General features: G+C 43.0%; 1 long non-coding RNA gene across 1 annotated transcript in view; it reads left to right on the forward strand.

Moving 5' to 3' along the window:
- Window positions 1-23,342, forward strand: part of LOC109455121 (aldehyde oxidase 4) — a 119,266-nt gene that overhangs the window by 21,378 nt on the left and 74,546 nt on the right. Inside the window, exon 4 of the long non-coding RNA XR_012495729.1 lies at window positions 23,071-23,160. This is a non-coding gene — a long non-coding RNA (aldehyde oxidase 4). The remainder of the gene's footprint in view (window positions 1-23,070; window positions 23,161-23,342) is intronic.

The raw sequence follows: 23,342 nt of genomic DNA on the forward strand, positions 1-23,342 counted from the left end.
TGAGCAATACACCCGTGACTACCATCGAACCTCTAGAGACATTTCAAACTCACTGCATGCTCTCTCCCACAACATGCCCATCTATCATTGTCACCACATGTACCCACAGACTCAGATCCTTCTGCCCTACAAATCTCACATTGAAACTTTGCCAGTGTGCATCCCATTAGGTGGAGGGCTTCTGCTCGGTCAGCACAGGAAAAAGCCTAGCTTTTCCAAGACAGGGTCCCAAAATATTTCTGGATATAACCCGATCATGGGAGAGTCATGATACGTGTGGTTACTTTTCAATTTCATTTTAACTTTAAAATGCTTTTTTATAATAAGAACACTACTGGACTTAATAAGATATAAAGTAGTTTCAGTAGTATATGTTACCTTTAAGTGAAATGCTTTTTAATTCTTAACAGAAGGAACACAACAATTTTTTTTCAACTGGAGCAACAAATACAAACCTTAAGCCAGAACAAGTCCTGGTGTCTGTTTTCATTCCTGTCTCCGGAAATGTACAAGAATATGAAACGTATGATGTTCACTTTCATCTGTTTGATTTTAGTTGCTTTATTTTTATCTTGAATTAAATTCCAATCATAAAAATAGAATTTGCAGTGAACATTTTATACATTCCAAGGTGAAAACAATAACAGAGTAAAGGTTGATCTGCTTTATTAGAGAACTTCAGGAGAGTGCATGATTTCCTTATCCTTCTTTTTCAAATGCTCTGAAAACCTAGGTTCTTTGGAATCACAAATCATATCATTTAAAGAGACTAATAAGCTTATTGTACAGGTAAGGAGATTGAGATCCAAAGAATTGTAATTATTTCAACACAGTTTCACAGTGAATGGGTGCCAGAACCAGGACCAAAATACGGAAATCAAATAGCATATTCTTATATGCCACCAACAGGGGGCAGCAGAGGCCTTCTGTCCTGCTTCCATGTATTTTATGTTCGTTTTTCAAAGTGGCGTTTTCTATGATGCTGTTTATGAAGTTTCAGAATGCAGCAAGAAAACATACGTTATCAGTTCTTATAACAATGAGTAATCAGGCAGTGGCTGGCTAGGTGGTATCTCTGGGGCCTTCTCTCCAGCCTAGAATATGCACATCCAACATGGCAGGAGTCTTGCTGTCGCACCCCTCAGAGCCCAGTGGATGGCAGCACCTCTGTTCCTAGGTTATTACTGAGTCTGGCCGCTGTCTCTGCAGGAAGCTGGCATTGAAAGCACTGGGGCTCAAATCTGGATTTTTCCGTGAGAATCTTTTCCAGTCCCTCACCTGGGACTCAGACTCCAGTTTCCATCAGTGAAGGGGCATTGTGGGGAGGAGTGCATTCTTATATTCTTATCCTTGTCCTCACCTCCCACTGAAAAGGCAATCCTGTGCCCAACTCAGCATGGTGGAAATGGATTTTATCAGCCTTAACCTCTTCTTATCCAGCAATGCAGATTGGTTTTCAGGGAGCATAATAACACCTTTTTCTATATGTCCCATGGAGTAAGTATCTGCCCTGTCAACTGCAAAGCCACTTTTAGAAGTCCAAGGGGAGGTAGGCTTTTCACTGGGTACAGGGTCAAGGAAAGCATGGACTGAGAATCAATATAGGACGTGTAGGTGTCCTATACACATATAAACATACACACAGAGGGTGCCAAAAAATGTGTACACAATTTAAGAAAGAAAAAAACTGTATTAAAATTGTAATACTCAGTATATACCAATAACAAAAGATGAATACAAGTCGTGTATACATTTTTTGGAACCCCTGGTATTCGCACTTTCTCATGAGAAAAGTAAGACATGTCCTTCAATGAACATTTGACCAATACAGAAGAATATAAAGACAAAAAGAAAAATCTCTTGTAAACCTACCACCCATATACGTCAAAGTATTTTGAAAATATTAAAAACTTGATTCTCATGTCAACCTAAAGTAAGCGCATGTCAAAGATTTATTTAACTCACTAATGAGGGAACCAGCGAGATGATAAAACTGAATGAAAGTGAACTTGAGAGACAGAATAAACAGGCATTGCAAGAACAATTGAAGAATATTTTTAGTTTAGATACAAAACTGGTTAATATCTTACAGAGAATAAAACTGGAAACTTTGAGGGCAGAAATAATTTAATTCACAACTGGGAAAATATCCACATGTCATCATGTAACTTCGCAGACTCTAGGCTGTAATCAATAACAAATAATAACTTAAAGAAATGTTCTCCTAGGTAATCAGATTATCATCGGGTGGACCTGCTAGACTGTTCCAATAAGACATGTAAGGACAATAAGCATTCTTTGGCCTTTTTTCCAAGTCTCGGAATTTCTTAACATACCATTATAATTTTAATAGATTTCCTTCCAACCTTAGAGTTGTTAGCATATATATAAATATGTGAATAAATAAAACATATTTTTTACAAAGTGAGGATTATATTGTATATATAATCACACATATTTCTCTTTTCACTTAACCATGAACATTTTCTCATGTCACTAAATAGTTTTCAATAACAGGGTTTTTGATGGCTATTTTTTTTATTCAAATAAATGTGCCATAACTTATTAGCCAATCCCCATTGTTGAGGGAAAAATCATATTTTAGTGAATATTCTAGTGCATAAATCTTTGCACACATTTCCAATTATGTCCAATTCGAATTGATTCCTAGAAGTGAAGTTTCTTCATTTTTGCATACTTAATACTAATAGCCTTTAGAAAGATTGTTTAAATTTACCCTCTCAGTAACTGGTATGATTATACCCATTTCATTACACTCTTACCAACATCGGATATTATATATTTCTAATCTGTGATATTAGAGAAAAATGGTATCTTGTTATTTTTCATCAAAATTACTTTAATTATCAATGAAGTTATACTTTTTTCAGATGTTTATTGACCATTTATAGTTCTATCATGTTTTTATGCCATTGAAATCTCAGAAAAATGAACACCACTGACAGACTTAAAGAACAGAAATGTAACAAAAGGGCAGCTGGAAGCCCGAGGGAAATGTAGGGGGAAAGGATTTTAAAGCTGACCCCTGTGGCTGAAGCAGAAGGACTTATGTGACATACAATGATATGCACATGACCTTCAGGATCCGAGGCTAACCCACCACTGTACACCCAAACCGCCAGGGCAGAGAAGACAGAGAAGTGGTCAAATTTCTTTCCCAGATTACAGAGCCTCTTTCTACCACTGGCACCGACTGATCTGCTGTAGCTGGGGTGATTATTGGTCCATGTAGTTTTACCAGATCGCAGAAGAGAACCTTTTATTTGAAGAACGGCCTAGGAGTCATACCCAGGATCAGCGGAAGACATCTGCGAGGGTCGGGAGTGCTCATTACGTACCTGGTTACACAGAGTCACAGAATGTAAGAACCGACACCCCTTAAAAATCTTCTTTCACATATTGTCCCCTTGCCTGATGGGACTTTATCCTCACTCCACCTCCAAATTTTGAATTTCAGATGAGGTGACGCTATGACAATAGTGTGTAGGAGGATTAGTAGCGGCAGCTGCTATTTTCCAGGCACTTTTATACACATGACCACATGTAGTCCTCTTAACAACCTTAGATTATTTATTTGTACTAAGCCTTGCTTCAGAACGAATTTGAGGCACCTACGGACCCTGGTAAGTTGGCATGGATGTCTCCATCTTAAGATGAGGATACTGAGGCTTCCAGAATGCTTGTAAACTTCCTGAGGTCATGTAGCTAGTGGTGGCAGAGCCAGTATTCAAACCCAAGCCTGTGCTCTGCCCTACAAATAACCCCACAAATATAATCCAAGAGTATGTCACCCCCAGCTGACAGGGATCTTGCTGATGTATGTTTTGTTCCCTTCTGGCATATAACGGTGAAGATTGTGTATCAAAAGGTGGAGCCTGTGATGGTGGGCATTTAGTCAGAATCCAATTGGTCTTTTGATCACGAATCTTTACAGAAATTTCCAAAGCATGTTGTTACCACAGTACTTGAGAAACCACTTTATCTTGTGTGGCATTTCCCAGCTGTTGCAGAGATAACAGACTAGAAAGCACATTTAATCCTAAAAATTTCAGTCTGCTTTTCTTTCTCTTACTACTGTCTGGGAATGCATCCTCTCAGCAATAGCAGGTCTCTACTTGTGCTCACTGCCCCTAAGTGGAAAAATGTGGAAAAATATTTGTGCAAAGAAAGGTCATAAATATATATATATATATATATATATATGTAAATTTGCTTGTATTTGCATAGAAGAACTCTAGAGGAACATACAAGAAACTAACAATGGTGGTCACCTTTGGTAGGAGTAAGTTGGAACTAGACAGAGAGACAGGGCTAAGAACAAGACTCTTCATCAAATATATTTTAATTGTTTCATTTTTAAAACATTTGTGTTGCCTCATTTTGAAATATAAATTTAAAATATAGCCTCAAAAAGTCTCTGAAATTGCCCATAAAGTCTAGAACATAAGATTTTCTACATGCGCTCCTACTCTGTAATGTTTATGCAGACTAAAGTTTGAAAACAACTTGACTAAAATAAGGAACAAAGGTTAAGATGCTATGCAGGTGTCTGGGTACTGAAATCATTCTCCTTTAACACACCTACCAAGTCCCTGGTTGGGAGTGGGTGGGAAATTCTAAAGAACATGTGCTTGCCTGCAGGGCTTAGGCTAAACCAATTATTAAGCCTCCAGAACAGGTGAATTTGTTCTTGTGAGGATTAAAGGAGTCCCAATTCCAGAGAAGGTTGAAATTCGTAGGTAAATTAAATATGCATGTAATGGGATCCTATTACACGGTGGTCATCTTTCCTAAAGTGTGCCAGGTCAGGGTACATGGTCTGAGAAGGGCAGCTGTCCCATTGAGGCACTGGATGTACTGTCTGAAACCTGTGCTGTCCTAGCAAATTCTAGGAGTGATTATGAACATCACATGTGGTTTTCAGTGTGAGGGATACGTAGGTGACCAAAGTCAGAAAACTTGAATGCACTACCTGGGTAAAAACCCTTTTCTTTGTTACCTCCCACAGGATGCAAAATAACACAAATCATTCACTGGACCTGCAAAAAAAAAAAAAGGAGAGCGAGAGAGAAAAAAACAAGGAAACATTGAGGAGGCATTTGATTCTATTGATCAAATCATTGATAGTGAATTCTTAAGTCCCTTTTTATCATAAGACTTTTTAACATACTGATGCAATTTTAATCGATGACGTGGCTTCTGTAGAACTTGTATGCTATCACTCATTTTACGTTTTCTCATGGAAATTAGTAAGGAAATGGACCATCCAGAACATCAGACTCAGAGAGGAGAGGTGGTTTTTATGAAGGACCTTGATTCCTTGGCCAAAAAATTAGTACTGGTGCCGTAGACTGTGGAAGACATTTGAGATTTTGAATAGGAACGTGTGTGGGGACAGAGCCCCAGAAAGCAGTTTCCAGGCTCTCGGCCTCACATAGAAAAGTGCTGGCTCAGGTAGTAAATGGCCATCAACTGTGATTGGATGGCCATCAGCTGTGGCTAGTTGGCCGTCAGCTATAACCAGTGAGACATTGGCCACTAATATAACTGCTGTGGCTACGCTAGCAGGAAAAAATGGGGGCTAGCAACAAGATGGTGGCTGAGCATGCAAGCAGTGCAGTGAGGGTTGCGAACAGTGTGGCTCCTGTTTCCTGTTTCTCCAACCCAGCCGCCAGCGAGAATATAGTAATATGACTCCCCTACCTATGGCTCCGTAGGTGTTCCTGTTTGGCCTCACCATATCCTGCGTTCTTAAGTGGGGAGCGGGAGCAGAGACCCCGCAGGCCACCCCGCACGACAGGTGGGGAGCGGGAGCAGAGACCCCGCCAGACTCCCCGTAGTCGGCAGGATCCCCTGCGTGTCAACGTGGTAAGAGCAAAATTTCCCTCTGGTGAACCTGGCAGTGCAGTTTAGATTGACGTGGGAAGAGACTGTCCACTGGAAACAAGGGTGAAGGTCACTACAGTATGCCACGTAGGAGATGATTGTATACTGTTTTGGGATACCCTTGGCTGTTGGCAGAATATGAAAGAATTCACAAGACTCAGAAAAATAGGAAAGCAAATTAAGGAAGGATGCCCATGGCAGAGAAGACAGCTGCCGTGGGTTTCTGTTTAGCTGGGGTTTTGTATTTTTCTGTGCAGGATGTAGGGTGCTTCTCAGTTTGCAGGGGGTTGCTGTTATAATTGGCTTCTTCTGGGAACTATTCTGTTCCCATCTATGATGGATGTAGGGTGCTTGTCAGCTTGTAGGTGCAGTGCTAGTGGGGGATTCAGAGCCAATTGGTTAATTTTTAAGCTCATTCCTGCTAACTCACAAGCTTGCTCCTGTTAACTCTTTACCTGTATCATCACAAGCTTGTTCCTGTTGCTCATTACCTGTCTCATCAGAGATGACTGGTGCGTTGAAGAAAAGAGGAGAATTTAAGTACAAGTCACCAACTAGGTGTGAAGAGCAAAGTAGAATCAAAGGAAACCTTGAAATAAGAGATTGGTTGGCTGAGGGAAAGAGGCATCATTAATGACATGGGAGACATATGACATGTTTGGAGGCAAGCAGATGAGGGATTTAAGGGACCAGCAGGGCATTCAAAGGGCACTGTCCACAGATGGTCAGAAGGGAATTCTGGTGCTTTGAGAAATGCTGAGGCTGGAGATGGGATGGGAGAAGCCATGAGAGTGAATGAAGTCACCAAAGGCAAGGATAATATCTAAAAATCTTGTGTGTGTGTGTGTGACATTGCACTTTCTTTATTTTATTAATGAATCAATACATCTTAAATGTTTAATTACTTATTTGAAAGCCCATTCAATGAGGTCCCAGAACTATTCTAATGGTGTATAGTTTGCATGCATTTGTAGAGAGTCTAAAAATCTATTTTAAAAATATGTATCTTACCTAGTTCTACAGAGGTTGTTATGTGGCCTTCAAATTAAAAAAAAAAAAAAAGAAAGAAAAAAAAAAAACACTTTAAGACAAAAATCTGAAGTATTAATAAAAGGGGTGGAAAGAGAAGGAATCTGATGAAAATTATAGCCACCAAACACAGAAGCTGGGGGAAAGGAGACCAAGACGAGATAGATAGAGAACGAGAGAAAAGCCCTAAAGATAGACTCTTCAGCAACACTTTCAGTTGGAGTTATTACTAAATTCCCAGAATTCTGTCACCTAAATCATTAAAACTGGATGAACCCAATAATTCCAGGATGCCCATCCTAGACACTTAAGGGTATGAATTCAAATGCTGCTCATATATAAATATTTTCTAATGCCAGGTCAGTATAAATCTGTATTGATGGGTTGATCACTAAATACTTCACCAAGTCATCCCAGTTGCCCTGACACTTTTCTTGTGCCATCTGTAGCTTCTTGAATGCAAGCAAACTTTATTTTTTAATGCCTACGATTCATTACAGATTTCTGAACATTCTACATCCTACTTGGGTAAAATTTAGAACAAAAGATCCATCCTCCCTCCTTCCTCCTCTTCTCCCCTCACAGGCAACTATTTCTTCACAGCTAAGGTCCCTGTGAGGTTTAAAGAGGCCTCTTTCAGTGGTGCCAAATGGTGGTTTGGGTTTAATATTTATAATAAATAGAAAAAGAAAGAAAAACAATGTTGGGTTTCACTGTTGAAGTACAAATTTCTATATGCCATATAAAATCATCCTTCGTGACGTCAGGCTGTTTCATTACAAAAATGGATTCACCCTTAGGTGAGAACATCTTATCTGATGATTGAGTTGTTGCTCACATGAGTGATAATCAGTTTCTAGTTCTTGGGAATGTGGGCAGGTAAGGACACGGAGCCAAAAGTGTAAGAGGTTTTAATCATTGCACATAATTGCTCAATTATCTTGTGTAAAATAATAAGCATCTGTGTAAATTTTGTCATATTATATTCTTTGAAATCAAGACTGGAAAGCACATATTATCCCCATGACCTGAAAGAAAATAATATTAACATTTAGTAAAATGCAGTACATTCTGTCTTGAATATATTTAAATTAAGTACAATGGTACCTTGGTTTTCAAATGGTAATCCATTCCGGAAGTCCGTTTGTGTTCTGAAACGTTCAAAAACCGAGGCACCGTTTCCCCATAGAAAGTAATGCAAAATGGATTAATCCATTCCAGACCTTTAAAAGCAACCCCTAAAACTGCAAATTTAGCATGAACTTTACTATCTGATAATACCATAGATCCATAAAATTTACCGCGTTTGTAAACCGAAATGTTCGTCAACAGAGACAACTGAGGTACTATTACATCTCTAAAAATCAGACCCCCACCTGTTTGCTGTGTTTAACAGGGGAAGTACACCTTGGAGGACAGGAACATTTTTATGGGGAAATTCAAGGCAAAGGATAAAGAAATGGACATACATGTGTCAAGCCAGGATGCAGCATTCACACAGGTTGGTTCCTATCCAGTCATGATTTTGGGGCCATGTTGATGCATTTCTAAATGAGATGTTGTGGGGACAGAGTCCCAGAGACAAGTTTCCAAGCTCTCAGCCTCACGTGGAAGGGCGCTGGCTCGGCTATTAGATGTCATCAGCTGTAATCAGATGGCCATCCACTATGGCTGGGTGGCCATCAGCTGTTACCGGTTAGCCATTAGCCACTAATATAACTGCCGTGGCTATGCTAGGGGTTGGTTGGTTGGTTGGTTGGCAGAGAAGCAGACAGGCAGATTGTGGATCGTGTGGCTCCTGCTTCCTGTGTCTCCAACCCAGCCGCCAGCTAGAATATAGTGGTATGACTCCCCTACCTATGGCTCCGTGGGTGTTCCTGTTTGGCCTCACCATATCCTGCATTCTTATGTGGGGAGCGGGAGCAGAGACCCCGCAGGCCACCCCGCACGACAGGTGGGGAGCGGGAGCAGAGACCCCGCCGGACTCCCCGCATGACACATGGCGTAGGCGGCAGGATCCCCTGCGTGACAACGTGGTAAGAGCAAAATTTCCCTCTGGTGAACCTGGCAGTGCAGTTTAGATTGACGTGGGAAGAGACTGTCCACTGGAAACAAGGGTGAAGGTCACTACAGTATGCCACGTAGGAGATGATTGTATACTGTTTTGGGATACCCTTGGCTGTTGGCAGAATATGAAAGAATTCACGAGACTCAGAAAAATAGGAAAGCAAATTAAGAAAGGATGCCCATGGCAGAGAAGACAGCTGCCGTGGGTTTCTGTTTAGCTGGGGTTTTGTATTTTTCTGTGCAGGATGTAGGGTGCTTCTCAGTTTGCAGGGGGTTGCTGTTACAATTGGCTTCTTCTGGGAACTATTCTGTTCCCATCTATGATGGATGTAGGGTGCTTGTCAGCTTGTAGGTGCAGTGCTAGTGGGGGATTCAGAGCCAATTGGTTAATTTTTAAGCTCATTCCTGCTAACTCACAAGCTTGCTCCTGTTAACTCTTTACCTGTATCATCACAAGCTTGTTCCTGTTGCTCATTACCTGTCTCATCAGAGATGACTGGTGCGTTGAAGAAAAGAGGAGAATTTAAGTACAAGTCACCAACTAGGTGTGAAGAGCAAAGTAGAATCAAAGGAAACCTTGAAATAAGAGATTGGTTGGCTGAGGGAAAGATACATCATTAATGACATGGGAGACATATGACATGTTTGGAGGCAAGCAGATGAGGGATTTAAGGGACCAGCAGGGCATTCAAAGGGCACTGTCCACAGATGATCAGAAGGGAATTCTGGTGCTTTGAGAAATGCTGAGGCTGGAGATGGGTTGGGAGAAACCATGAGAGTGAATGAAGTCACCAAAGGCAAGGATAATATCTAAAAATCTTTTGTGTGTGTGTGTGACATTGCACTTTCTTTATTTTATTAATGAATCAATACATCTTAAATGTTTAATTACTTATTTGAAAGCCCATTCAATGAGGTCCCAGAACTATTCTAATGGTGTATAGTTTGCATGCATTTGTAGAGAGTCTAAAAATCTATTTTAAAAATATGTATCTTACCTAGTTCCACAGAGGTTGTTATGTGGCCTTCAAATTAAAAAAAACACACAAATACTTTAAGACAAAAATCTGAAGTATTAATAAAAGGGGTGGAAAGAGAAGGAATCTGATGAAAATTATAGCCACCAAACACAGAAGCTGAGGGAAAGGAGACCAAGACGAGACAGAGAACGAGAGAAAAGCCCTAAAGATAGACTCTTCAGCAACACTTTCAGTTGGAGTTATTACTAAATTCCCAGACTCCTGTCACCTAAATCACTAAAACTGGATGAACCCGATAATTCCACGATGCCCATCCTAGACACTTAAGGGTATGAATTCAAATGCTGCTCATATATAAATATTTTCTAATGCCAGGTCAGTATAAATCTGTATTGATGGGTTGATCACTAAATACTTCACCAAGTCATCCCAGTTGCCCTGATACTTTTCCTGTGCCATCTGTAGCTTCTTGAATGCAAGCAAACTTTATTTTTTAATGCCTACGATTCATTACAGATTTCTGAACATTCTACATCCTACTTGGGTAAAATTTAGAACAAAAGATCCATCCTCCCTCCTTCCTCCTCTTCTCCCCTCACAGGCAACTATTTCTTCACAGCTAAGGTCCCTGTGGGGTTTAAAGAGGCCTGTTTCAGTGGTGCCAAATGGTGGTTTGGGTTTAATGTTTATAATAAATAGAAAAAGAAAGAAAAACAATGTTGGGTTTCACTGTTGAAGTACAAATTTCTATATGCCATATAAAATCATCCTTCGCGACGTCAGGCTGTTTCATTACAAAAATGGATTCACCCTTAGGTAAGAACATCTTATCTGATGATTGAGTTGTTGCTCACATGAGTGATAATCAGTTTCTAGTTCTTGGGAATGTGGGCAGGTAAGGACACGGAGCCAAAAGTGTAAGAGGTTTTAGTCATTGCACATAATTGCTCAATTATCTTGTGTAAAATAATAAGCATCTGTGTAAACTTTGTCATATTATATTCTTTGAAATCAAGACTGGAAAGCACATATTATACCCATGACCTGAAAGAAAATAATATTAACATTTAGTAAAATGCAGTACATTCTGTCTTGAATATATTTAAATTAAGTACAATGGTACCTTGGTTTTCGAATGGTAATCCATTCCGGAAGTCCGTTTGTGTTCTGAAACGTTCAAAAACCGAGGCACCGTTTCCCCATAGAAAGTAATGCAAAATGGATTAATCCATTCCAGACCTTTAAAAGCAACCCCTAAAACTGCAAATTTAGCATGAACTTTACTATCTGATAATACCATAGATCCATAAAATTTACCGCGTTTGTAAACCGAAATGTTCGTCAACACAGACAACTGAGGTACTATTACATCTCTAAAAATAAGACCCCCACCTGTTTGCTGTGTTTAACAGGGGAAGTACACCTTGGAGGACAGGAACATTTTTATGGGGAAATTCAAGGCAAAGGATAAAGAAATGGACATACATGTGTCAAGCCAGGATGCAGCATTCACACAGGTTGGTTCCTATCCAGTCATGATTTTGGGGCCATGTTGATGCATTTCTAAATGAGATGTTGTGGGGACAGAGTCCCAGAGACAAGTTTCCAAGCTCTCAGCCTTACGTGGAAGGGCGCTGGCTCGGCTATTAGATGTCATTAGCTGTAATCAGATGGCCATCCACTATGGCTGGGTGGCCATCAGCTGTTACCGGTTAGCCATTAGCCACTAATATAACTGCCGTGGCTATGCTAGGGGTTGGTTGATTGGTTGGTTGGCAGAGAAGCAGACAGGCAGATTGTGGATCGTGTGGCTCCTGCTTCCTGTGTCTCCAACCCAGCCGCCAGCGAGAATATAGTGGTATGAATCCCCTACCTATGGCTCCATGGGTGTTCCTTTTTGGCCTCACCATGTCCTACATTCTTGTGTGGGGAGTGGGAGCAGAGACCCCACATGACAGATGTCATTTTCTTGATTGATAGCTGTGGAACCCTGTATAAGACATAATGTTTAATCAAACATTGAACATCAAGATAGAAGCACAGCCCAGTCCCAATTTTTATTAGTCTTCTCCCCCTCCCCCTACTTCACTAATAATAATAATAATAATTGAGGCCATCAGGTATGAACTGCCCCGATCCCCATTTCCACTTCTCACTCCCACCACACACACAGTTTCAGAGGGTGAGGGGTCCTCCCTCCTTTCCAAGGCCAATCTTTATACCCTCATCTTTGATTCCACTCAGTGTCCACAACTGACTCACTTACAGGTGAGGTGGCTTGTATCTTGGGCATTCCCAGAGCACTCAACTATCCCGTGAAAAGTGTTGGAGGAGCCTTCAGAGGGAAATCGAGCAGGTCTCCTGAGGGGTGGGAGTGGCAAACAAGTATCGGAGAGCCACACACTCACAGAGACTTAGGGGCCCCTATATTCCAGTTATTAGCCCTTCACTCCTACTATGTCTATGACGTCTCTCAAAAGACACTCCAGGTTAACAGCCAAGGGACTGCCATTACCATCAGGCCTCATTAATGAGGCCCAGCTTTGGGCATTCCTCCATTTGTGCTTGTACCTGAGTCGGCAGTGGTGGTTGCATGCTATTTCAATATTCTTACTGCTATTAGCTTAAAGTCATTTTTATTTTCTAACAGCAAAAAAAAGAAAGAGTAAGTAAAACGTGATATGATTTGTCGAAAGAATTTATTTGGTTTAGAAGATAAGATAAGAAAGTACATTCATATTAGATAAGATAAGAAAGTACACACCTGCTTATAGCTGTGCTTCCTGGAAGAGCTATGGAGCTGCAGGACGGAAAAGTGGGAGCCTCTACAATGAATACCTTTAGAATGTTTTGGATTGTGTAATATGTACATATATTACCTAGTCAACAAAATTATTATTTTTCTTAAATATGTAACCATCACTGGTGCACATAGCCCGTAAAGGAATGCTGATATGATGCTGGTGGGACCAGATCATAAATTTTGCCTCTTTAAAGCAGACCAGACATGTTCTTATGTAGTCCAGCTTCTAGTTAGAGTATCCAGGTATTCAGGGGCCATGAACCGTTACACAGACACACACACGCACACACACACACCATTTTTCAGAAAAGAACATACATGTAATTAAAAAGGCATGGGGCATATGTTCAATTTTAGTACTCTAACCAAAATTAGGTAGACTGTGATCTTAAGAGCTTCATCCAGGAGGTAATATTAGCTGAAATATTGAATGAAGAAAAGAGTGGGATTCAGTATTCTAAAGGGAAACCACTAGGTTTGTTATGGAAGTCACAATCCAAGTGATGTTTTCTGAGGTTTCTCCTGCTATTTTTATGGAGTAGACTGAAGATGGACATGGTCAGAGAAGACTCTAGAAATTGAACAACTGCAGTAGTCTGGATGTAAGGAGCTGAAGGCCCAAACAAGGGAATGGCTGTTGAAAGAGAAGAATTGGATCCTAGAAATGATGTGAGAAGAAATGAATGGCAGGGTTTGAACATGGTTTAATATTTGGATGAAGAATGTGAGAAATCAAGACTTTAAACCTTGCAGGACAGTTAAATGTTGATGCCATTAATATAAATGGAGAATCTGGCTAAAAGGTAGTAATAAAAGAATCAGAAAAATCACACTACACAGAGGTGATCCAATGAATAGCTGTTGATGACCAATCTTAAAAACTGAGAGTTATGCACAAAAACAATCACAAAAAGTGGTCTATTGTGACTCCTAAAAAAGAGCAACAGAATAGGAACTTCTTAAACATAGAGATAACTTCCTTAGCTGCCTCATTTGTTAGAAAGAACCAAGAAATGTATACTCTTTCCTGGAAGTAATTCTAATCTTTGTCTCTTAACTCGTATAGGCAAGAGGATGACAAGGTTTATGGAACGTTCCACAAACCCGAACTTGCAATCTCAAATCACTTAAATTTGTGATTCTATTTTTTTTCTCTCTGGGACCAATCCGTTTTATTCTAGAGTGTGGTGATGACATATTAATAACTGGAGGATGCCACCCCTACTTAGGAAATGTATGGTGAGAGTAAGTCATTAGACCCAATTCAAATTCAGTGATTCACTAACTTGCAACTTCAAGTATCTGCAGAGCCTGTGCTCACCCTTATGTCTCTCAGATAATGCGAGTGCTACACTAGATGACAATCTAGTGTATTGCTGCACTAGGTGACAGCTGAGTCAATCCACATAAAAGAAAAGGGGACATTAATGCAGGGAATGAGAGAAAGGCTAAAAGCAAGATGAAGCTATGACATTTTCAGATCTCCCTGTTTCTGGGGGTCTCAGGAATACAGACATATTGGATTTGGGGCGACCCTAGTCCAAGCCTGATTCATACTATGCATTTTATGTTGTAAAAGTGCTCCCACCTCGCTGACGGATATTCTTCTGGCAACTTCAGCACTGTGGAATATAGCCTTGAGTCCAGAAAGACGCAGAAAATGCTGCTAAGAATCTGATAGCCATTGAAAAGCTCAAGTTCTAAACCCCAGAGGTTTCAGCCTGTAAGTGGGATATTCGGTTCTCAGAGCCCTATCAAGCCTAATTTATAATCATGGATGGTTTGCACTCCACCATGGAATAGGAAGAAATCCTTGCTCACAAATCACCTCCTCTAGGAAATCCCTGAGTGAACCTGGATTCCCTACACAGTTAGTTCATTTAGCTTCATAATTAGTAAGTGCTTCCCAATGCCGAGTGCTGTCTTTCCCTCCTGGTACCTGTGCAGACTGCCAGCCTTGAACATGTCATTCTGAATCAAATGGCTGGTCACAAGCCCATCTCCCTCCAGACCACTGGCTTCTTGTGGGAGGCAGGTTTCTGTCTTTGCATCTCTGTTTTCTTGGTATCTAGTACACAAAATACACATAAGGAGGCTCACTAAGTATGTGCTGAAATGCAGTGTGTGATAGCAGAGTATACCGGAGTCGGGGAGTCAGGCAGGAAGAGGCCCCAGATGCCTGCTCTCTTTGGAGTGGTCATTCATTCAACAGATGGATAACCAGTTCGGGGTCTTTTCATAGGACTTGCCAAAGAGTACCAATAAGTCAGCCAGAACAGTGATTGAGAACTACATCACTGAAAATCATGGAAGAAACTCAGAACATTTAGTTTGAAGAAGAAAACTGAGGAGAGAGTGTGGGTGCTCCCATCAAGAGACAGGAATAACTCCAGGGAGGAAAGACTGCACATATGGATGCTCAAAACAGAACAAAACACAGAAACTTATCAGCCAGGACAGAATTCCCACACTTCCAGTCTCACCCCATCCTCTCCCTACAGTCTCTAAGGTGGGGCTCACTGGATTTGGTTGTCACACCCCTCTGGCAGCTACTGTTGTACATAAGAGCTCCTAACACTGACCCTCTGCAATCCCATCTTCAGCTGATTGGGCAGCTGGGATGAGGACACGGCCCCGCCCAGCCAAAATGCTGTCCCTTCTCAAAGTTCCGCAGGGCTGTGGCAGGAGGGGTAGAGCCATTCATTTCTCTGAGGGAAGGTGCAGCCAGAAATAGTTAGGTCACTGGTTCTCAAAGTGTGGTCCGTGGACCAGCAGCAACAGTGTCACCTGGGAATTTGTTAGAAATGCACACGCTCATGCCCAGGCCTGCTGGATCAGAAACTCTGTGTGGGGGCCCAGACATTTGTTTTCATAGGCCCGCCTTTATAATTGTAACGCAAATTAAGTTTTGAGAACCATCAGGTCAGGTACAGATTAGAGCCTGTCCCAGGAAAATCTCTCCACTGCTTATAACAAGGGGAACCACTTATCTCTCTCCTGTCACTTGGCCTAGATGGTGTGGTATTGGGTGAGGAGGAAGAGGAAACTGGGCGACAATGGTGGATGTGGTGCTGGGTCAAGATGTTTCTTGTAACCTATATATGTCTTGGTTGAAAAATGCACACCTTAAAAAAGCAAACCACAGAAAGAGAATTGTGATACATCATTATGGCTTTTTCCTTGTGTACTTCTGAAACTGGACAAGGTGACGCTCTCCCCAGTTACTGCCAAACAGATAGATTATCCTAGAATTTGAAAGGGTCACAATCGTTGGAAAGGAGATTCTTCTACCAGTTATACCCTGTGTTTAGCCAAGGTGATGGCATTGTTGGGTACATTAGAAAGGGCTCCTTCCTCCTGGTAGGTGCCCCTCACAGGTCGGGGCCTGGTGGGAGGGGAGTGGAGGCTGGATTTCACCCCATTGCCCGGAAGCCCATGTGCAGGAGCCAGCCTGCACAGCCAGGCAGGATGGGATGACAGGGCCTTCTGCAGAGGACAGGGCGAGTGAGTGCCCCTGACACAGCTGAGCAGGGCCCACGTTCCAGGCTGCTTGGATTCGATTAGAGAGGGAGATATGTAAAGACATTAGGAGGGAGGGAACAGGACTCAGGATTGTGCGTGTGGAGGGGGTGGGATTCAGGCGGCAGGTGGACCCTACTCACCATGGTGGGGGTAGGCAGAGAGGAGAAGACTAAAGGATAGGAGAAGGATAGTAAACAATACCCTTTCACAGGAGGAAGAAGGTAGGGTTGGGGGTGTCAGTGGCAACTGGCAATTGAAAAGGATATGGAAACATACACCCTCAGAATAGGCCCCAGGGCACATCTAACCCAGAGACCCTCCCTGGCAGGCAGCGCTCACCAAGAGGACACATTGGAATCTCCAAAAAGGAACATGTATTCCTTGAAAGAGGATTGACTCATTGATGGAGTACTCTAAGTTTATACTTTGGGGGAAAAAGCCGATTATTTACTTAATTTGAAGTAGAGAGGATAAACATTTGGCACAGGCCTGACTACGAGTGTCAGTCAAAAAGTAAGATATTTTGAAACTTTTCTCATGTAAAAGCTGGGATGGTGTGGATAATGCCTGAAACTGCAGCCAGCCTCACCCATCCCACCGACACAGTGCCCTCGGGCCTGTGCCCTCCAGGCCTTGCCAGTCTCCCTCACTGGTTGGCAAGCTGGGCCAGCTACTGGATTACTGCCTGGGCCTACCTTCCTGCAGAACAGAGCTCCTTCAGGGTCTATAGTTCCTTGCACAAATAGAAACCAAGATCTGCAACCGAGCTCAGAGTAGCCCTGGAACTGGTCATAAGGGTCAGTTGAAAACACCATCACGTTAAAAAAAAAAAAAAAAAAAAAAAGAGCCCAGGCAGGCATTTATTTGGAAGAGGCTAGGGACTGTCAGCCAGGACTGACACGTTTAATCGGTGGTGTATTTATTCAACAAGCATTCTCTGAGCCCCTGCTTGGTCAGTAACTGGGTCAGGCTGGAGAATACAGCAGTGAACAAGACAGAAGTCTCACTTCATCTTTTGCTTCCCAGTGGCCTTCCAGCTGTATGTTCCAGGAATGCAAGGGAGGGGACCCGTTCAGATGTTTTTCTAAGTCACCTAGGCAAGTGGTCACTTTGGTCACTCCCCATGGGCTAGGTGTCCTAAGACATGTTTATTAAAAATCTTCCCTTTTGATTTTATCTCCTCTACCCCCAAGGACTAGGTAAGTCAGGAATGTTTCTAGGGTTTTCTGTGTTCTTTACCATAACAGACCCTGTGGCTGCAGCTGGCAGGGCGAGGGGCCTGGCTCCAACTTTGCAATGGACAGCCCAGCCACGCCAGGGCTGGTTCAAATGGCCTATGTGAATCAGTTTGCACACCTGGTATGCGGTCCCTCCTCCCTATCTGGGAATTCTCACAACTCCTTCCTGATGCCTGATGCACATGGGGGCGGGGACATATGTCAATTTAAAGGTGAACTTGTAAGTTCAACAAATAGAATGCTTTCATTTGGAAAATAAGAGTTACCCGTTTTTAAGTTTCAAATAGAAAGCTGTAAGATGTTTGTATTTATCAAAAGGAAATATGGATTTTAAAGGATTGTGACTTGGTGCTTACTGTCTGTCTAGGCTCGCAATGGCTTATAGGCAGACTATTGATCCTTTGAGCTGTGCGGCAACCTTCAGCCACAGTCAACCTCCTCCACTTACCCCAGGTGTGCTGCACAATATTATCATTTCCAAAGAGTGCCATGGCCTGGAAAATGTTGGGAAGTCCCACCTACAGCTCCAGACCTGCGTTGTCCAATACCACAAACATGAGACACATGGGGTTACTGAGCCCATGAAATGAGGCCAGGTCAGATGGGGACATGCTGTGAGTGCGAAACCCACAGCAGATTTTGAAGACATGTTACCAAAAGAGAAAAATGTCAAATGCTTCATTAATAATTTTATAATGATTAGATGTTGAAATACTATTTTGGCTATATTGGGTTAAGTAAAACATATAATTAAAATTAATTTCACCTGTTTTATTTTTCTTACTCTGGCTGCTAGAAAATCTTTAATTATATATGTGGCTCTCCCCTCTATGGCTTCCATTACATTTCTATTGGACAGCACTGATCTGGCTATCCCTACTGCAACCTGACCTGAGAAAAAAAGACAAGACTTAGAGGCACTGGCAGTTAGGAGATATTTAGTGGCTGTAGGGGGCCGTGGAAGGAGATCAACCCTTTAATTGTTTAAAAAATAAACTTCATAAGATTCAGAATGAAAAGGCACATACCAAGAAATAAGAGAGGGAGGGGAGTGGAAGGGGGAGGAAGGCAGGACAGAGGAGAGGAAGGAAAGAGAGAGAGGAGTGAAAAAGCAGCAAAGGCAAAGGACCTCTGTCTCAGTCAGTTCCAGCTGCTGTAACAAAGTACCATAGACTGGGCGTCTCAAACAACATTTATTTCTCACAGTTCTGGAGGCTGGGAAGGTCAACGTGTCAGCAGATTTTGTGTCAGCTGAGTGTCGCTTCCTGCTTCACACATGGCCATCTTCTCACTGTGTCATCACATGGTGGAAGGAGCAAAATTGCTCTCTGGGGTCTTTTGTATAAGAGCAATAATCCACTCGTGAGAGCTCCACTCTGGTGACCTAATCACCTTTCAACGGCCCTGCCTCCCAAAACCATCACCTTGGGAGTTAGAATTTCAACACATGAATTTTTATTCGGGGGTGGGGGTGGCAGGCCACAAACATTGTCTATAACAACCTCCAAACTGTATTCATCTCTCAAGTCTCCTCCCTGAACCCCCCAATGACCCCACTCAGACTGACCGGCTCACATCTGTCCTGTTATTACATTTGTCTTCCGAACAACAACACTACTTAGTAGTTTGGTTTAGTTCCACAAGCACATTTTATGTACCTGCTCTGTGTGAGACATTGTTCTGGGCCAAGGGAGAGCTATCGTAAGGACACATGCTCCTGCCCCAAGGCGACCAGAGTCTGCAGAGGAACAGACATGGAAGCAAGCGATTGACACACAAACCTCCCAGTACTGGTGTCTGACCACTGAGGGAGCCGAGAACTGAGAGCGCTTTGCTCATCCCCAGTGTTTTCTGATTCTCTCTTTGTCCCCAGCTGCATTGCAAGCTTTAGAGCAGGAAGCTTGTCTTATTTCTTCTGCCTCCAGGACTGAGCTCCAATATTCAGAAAATGCTGAGTGATTACAAAATTTCAAATGACACCGGGACTTTAAAACCAGATTAACTTGATTTGTATCCCAGCTCTGCCACTTAAACCAGCTGTAAGCGTGACTTTGGGCAAGTTTTGACCTACCTGTGCCTCAGCTTCCACACCTGTCAAATAGAGAAAATATGGTACCTACCTAGTAGGGTCCCTGTATTAAATGAGCTTGGATGTAAAAGTGTTTAACCCAGTGCCAGCACACATTAACAGCTAAATTAATGCTACCAGTGATTATTATAATAATGATCATTACTACTCGCCAGCCAGTCCTCTACGCTTCCAGCCTTGTGTTTTCTGATTTTTCTAACCCACAACACCATAATGGAGAACTGAGCAAAGGAAGACTTTCTGAGTCACAGTGGCAAAGAAGATAGGTGTTTAAGGTTTGGCAGGGCTGCTATAAACATTAACCCATTATTCTAACTTAGTGTCAGTTGATAACTACTTTAAGCCACCGAATATGTGCAAACCTGATCTGATTAAACATTTTAAGATGCATGTGAAAAAATGTAGCTCAGTTCTACATTTTTGATCTGTAAATCAGGCAACAGATCAATTATTCTATGGCAGTGGCAGTAGTTTTTGTGGGTTAAACTGTTAGTCATTTCTCTCCAGGAGCTAAGGCAAGAGAGGGAGGAGAGAGCAGACTGAGATGCATAGTCATTCATATATTTATTCACCACATTTTTACGGAACACCTAAAAAGTTGTGGCCAGGCATTTAAGAAATGGCAAAAATAAATCAGATATCCCACCTCATGGAGTTTATAATTTAATTGTATATGGTCTTATAATGAAAGCAGCCCAAAGTAGAAAGTGTTGTGCCAGATGCAGTCCATAGACAGTAAGGAGGAGGAGGCGACATGATCTAGAGGAGTAGACACAAGGAAAAGCAATTCCAGGTGGAGGCAAATAGAGCTGCAAAGGCTGGGGGTCAGAAAAGTACCAGGCATGGATCAGAACATAGATAATTTCGTTTGGCTAGAGGATAGAGAATGAATGGGGGAAATCTGGAGAGAAAACTGGAAAACTATATTTTCATGGATCAGGCATGTATCGGATCATGGCTTAAATACAAGTTAAAAGTCCAGGTTTTATTCTGTCAACAATGCAGACCTTTGAAGATTTATTAACAATGAAATTACATAATCGCATTTAATTGTATAACATGACAGATTGTATAACATGAATTAGCATGGGACATAAAGTTGGAAATCTACTGGAATAGTCAGAAGGTAACAAAGGCTTGAGGGAGAACAGTGCCGTTGGTAATAGAGATTCCAGCCCCTGTCATCTGATAAGACAGAGTGGACAGAGGAGTCAAAGATAAATCTAAGGTCTGCTCAGGTGAGTGGGAGGACATGGTAGCAATAGGCAGCACAGGAGGAGGAGCTGCTTTCTAAGGGAACAAGGTGAATTTTAGATTTATATACCCTGGTAGTCAGCCAAGGGATTTATCCAACAGTTAATCCTCGGTTGGCAAAGGTTCTCGGATGCAGATTTATGAGGCACGAGTGCACTGAGCACTTCGAGCCCTGACTGGAGAAAAGTCACTAGTGGGTGAAACTTCAGAGAAGGAAGAGCGAAAAATGTAGATGGCGAGGAGTGAGAGGGAAAGAAAAGAAGGAAAACAGGGAGGCGAGAGGGGAAGGATTGAGCCAGGGAAGGCTCCACAGGAAGGCAGAGCTGCGAGGTGGGTGTAGAAGGGAAGCACTAAGCACCTTGAAACTAAGGGTGGAGTGCTGAGGCTCCGTTCTTACTCATCGCAGGAGCCCCCCTTCAGAAAGAGCCGACCTCCCACCCGCAAGGAGGTTGCTATTAGCCAGCAAGACGTTAAAGGCCCTGAAGAGTCCCCCACTATATGCCTCACCCCCCTATCCCCATGCACACCTCCTTGAAAAACAAAACCCTCTCCTCTGTTGGCCTGAAAACACACACACACACACACACACACACACACACACACACCCTCAGATGGAGGCAGCCGGAGCACCAGGAAGCCTCTGTTCATGTGCCCCCAAATCCCGGGGTGTTGAGGGCCTGGGTGAAGTATGAAAGCCCTGTCTCCTGCCTCACGGCTGTCCCGTGCTCCTACCACACCCACGAGACTCCAGTGAGGCGCCATGGATTCCTCTGTACAGACTGCTGGGCAAGTGTCATTTGGTAGTGGCACAGATGAAGCCACTTAATGCCAAGGGAGCTCACAGTAGGACAGGACCGGGAGGGAGAAGCCCTTCCGGAACATGAGGGAGCGGAAGTCACCAGAAATGGGTGTGTGGGCCGCGGGGACCTCCGGGTGACCTGTAGGGGGAGACGTGCAGACTCAGTTTGCCTGCCTCTGTGGCCGCTGCGCGGGAACTTGGTGGTTTGCAGTTAAGCCAGCCCTGGCCAGAAGCCAACAGGCTGTTCTGAGCCAGGTTCTCCCGCTGCCCAAACTCGGCTTTGCCAATAATCTGAGCCCGTAAAGGTGTGGCGAGGTCCCCGCGGGAACGCAGAGCTCCTCGTGATGAGCGCAGAATTATGGTTGGGCCTGAAACGTTACTGCTTAGCTCAACCGACATTGTGCGCTCCATCGCGGATACACCAACAGTCAACAGACTGTGGCCCTCCCTACACCACACCCGGATTCTGGGGTGTAAAGACCCCCGGGAGGGGGGTCATCAGGACCTGGGACTGAGACTGGGCAGCCGGGTAGGGTTTCGTAGCCTCTCACCTGGGGGCCCACAGGTGTCAACGTCCGCCCCGCCCCCCTGTAGGGGCAGAAACATGCGGTGGTTGTGCACGCGGCGGGCGCCCTTGTCCTGGTGGTGCCGCGGCTCTCAGTGCTGGGGGCCAGGATCTGGACCCCGCCAGTCGGGGCTTCTTAGCTCAAGACCACAATCTCAGGGGCTTGGTGACAGCGACCAGGCCAAGCAGCAGCCACTCCTCAGTACTGCCCCCAGGACATGCCTGTAAAGAGCACACCCAGTGCACTTGAGGACCCTAAAGGACAAGGTGAAAGGGGTGGCATTTATCCTTGTGCTCTGGAGCAAAGAGAATTTAAGCAGAGCATGTTAAGTCATTCTGGCCTTTTCTGCAGTAGATTCAGTGGTTCTTGAAAAACATCTTGGTAAGAAACAGAAACTGAAAACTACTTGGCAGAGGCTGAAGGAATCCATTCTATAAAGAGAAGTGTCTTAAATAGATACCTTGAATGTTTCTTAAACCCAGTCTTAAACCCGTGTGTCGAACTTTTCAAAAACTCAGTAGACTATCATTATACATTTGTGTTTTAACGATGCAAGTGCAAATGCATGTACAAGTATATTTGGCTTCCAACAAATGGATGTTTCTTCATCTAGTGCCTTCTGGATACAGGTAAAAGAGTTTACCTGAAGCAGGTACCTGGCTTCCCAAGTGTAGGAAAGATGTAATTCCTCCCTTGAAGCTAAGCAAGGACAAAAACGTGCCAGCATTAATTTGAGGATTTTATCACCAGTGGTCTGTCCTCCCTGGGAATATTGGACAAAGCATTTCACTATTGCAGGGCTGTCCTCATTTTCAGGGTATTGGTTTGCTATGCTCTGGACCTAGGAAACAAGTGAAGAAGAACTGGAAGGAAAAGCCTGAAATGCCAGAGGAGCTGCCCAGGCTGGTGAGTACAGCTGGTGTGCACTGGTTGAGCTAAGTTGTCACTTAAATTGTTAGAAGTATTTTTGTAGCTCAAGACACTGAATGCGTTATATGGTAGATCTGTATGCTTATCACTTTGCAGAACCAGTATTCAGATTACATTCACCCACTTTCCATAGTGTTGAACTTGAACAGTAAAATTCT

This window comes from Rhinolophus sinicus, linkage group LG01 (genome assembly GCF_036562045.2).
Source record: "Rhinolophus sinicus isolate RSC01 linkage group LG01, ASM3656204v1, whole genome shotgun sequence".
In the NCBI taxonomy this organism is placed as follows: domain Eukaryota; kingdom Metazoa; phylum Chordata; class Mammalia; order Chiroptera; family Rhinolophidae; genus Rhinolophus; species Rhinolophus sinicus.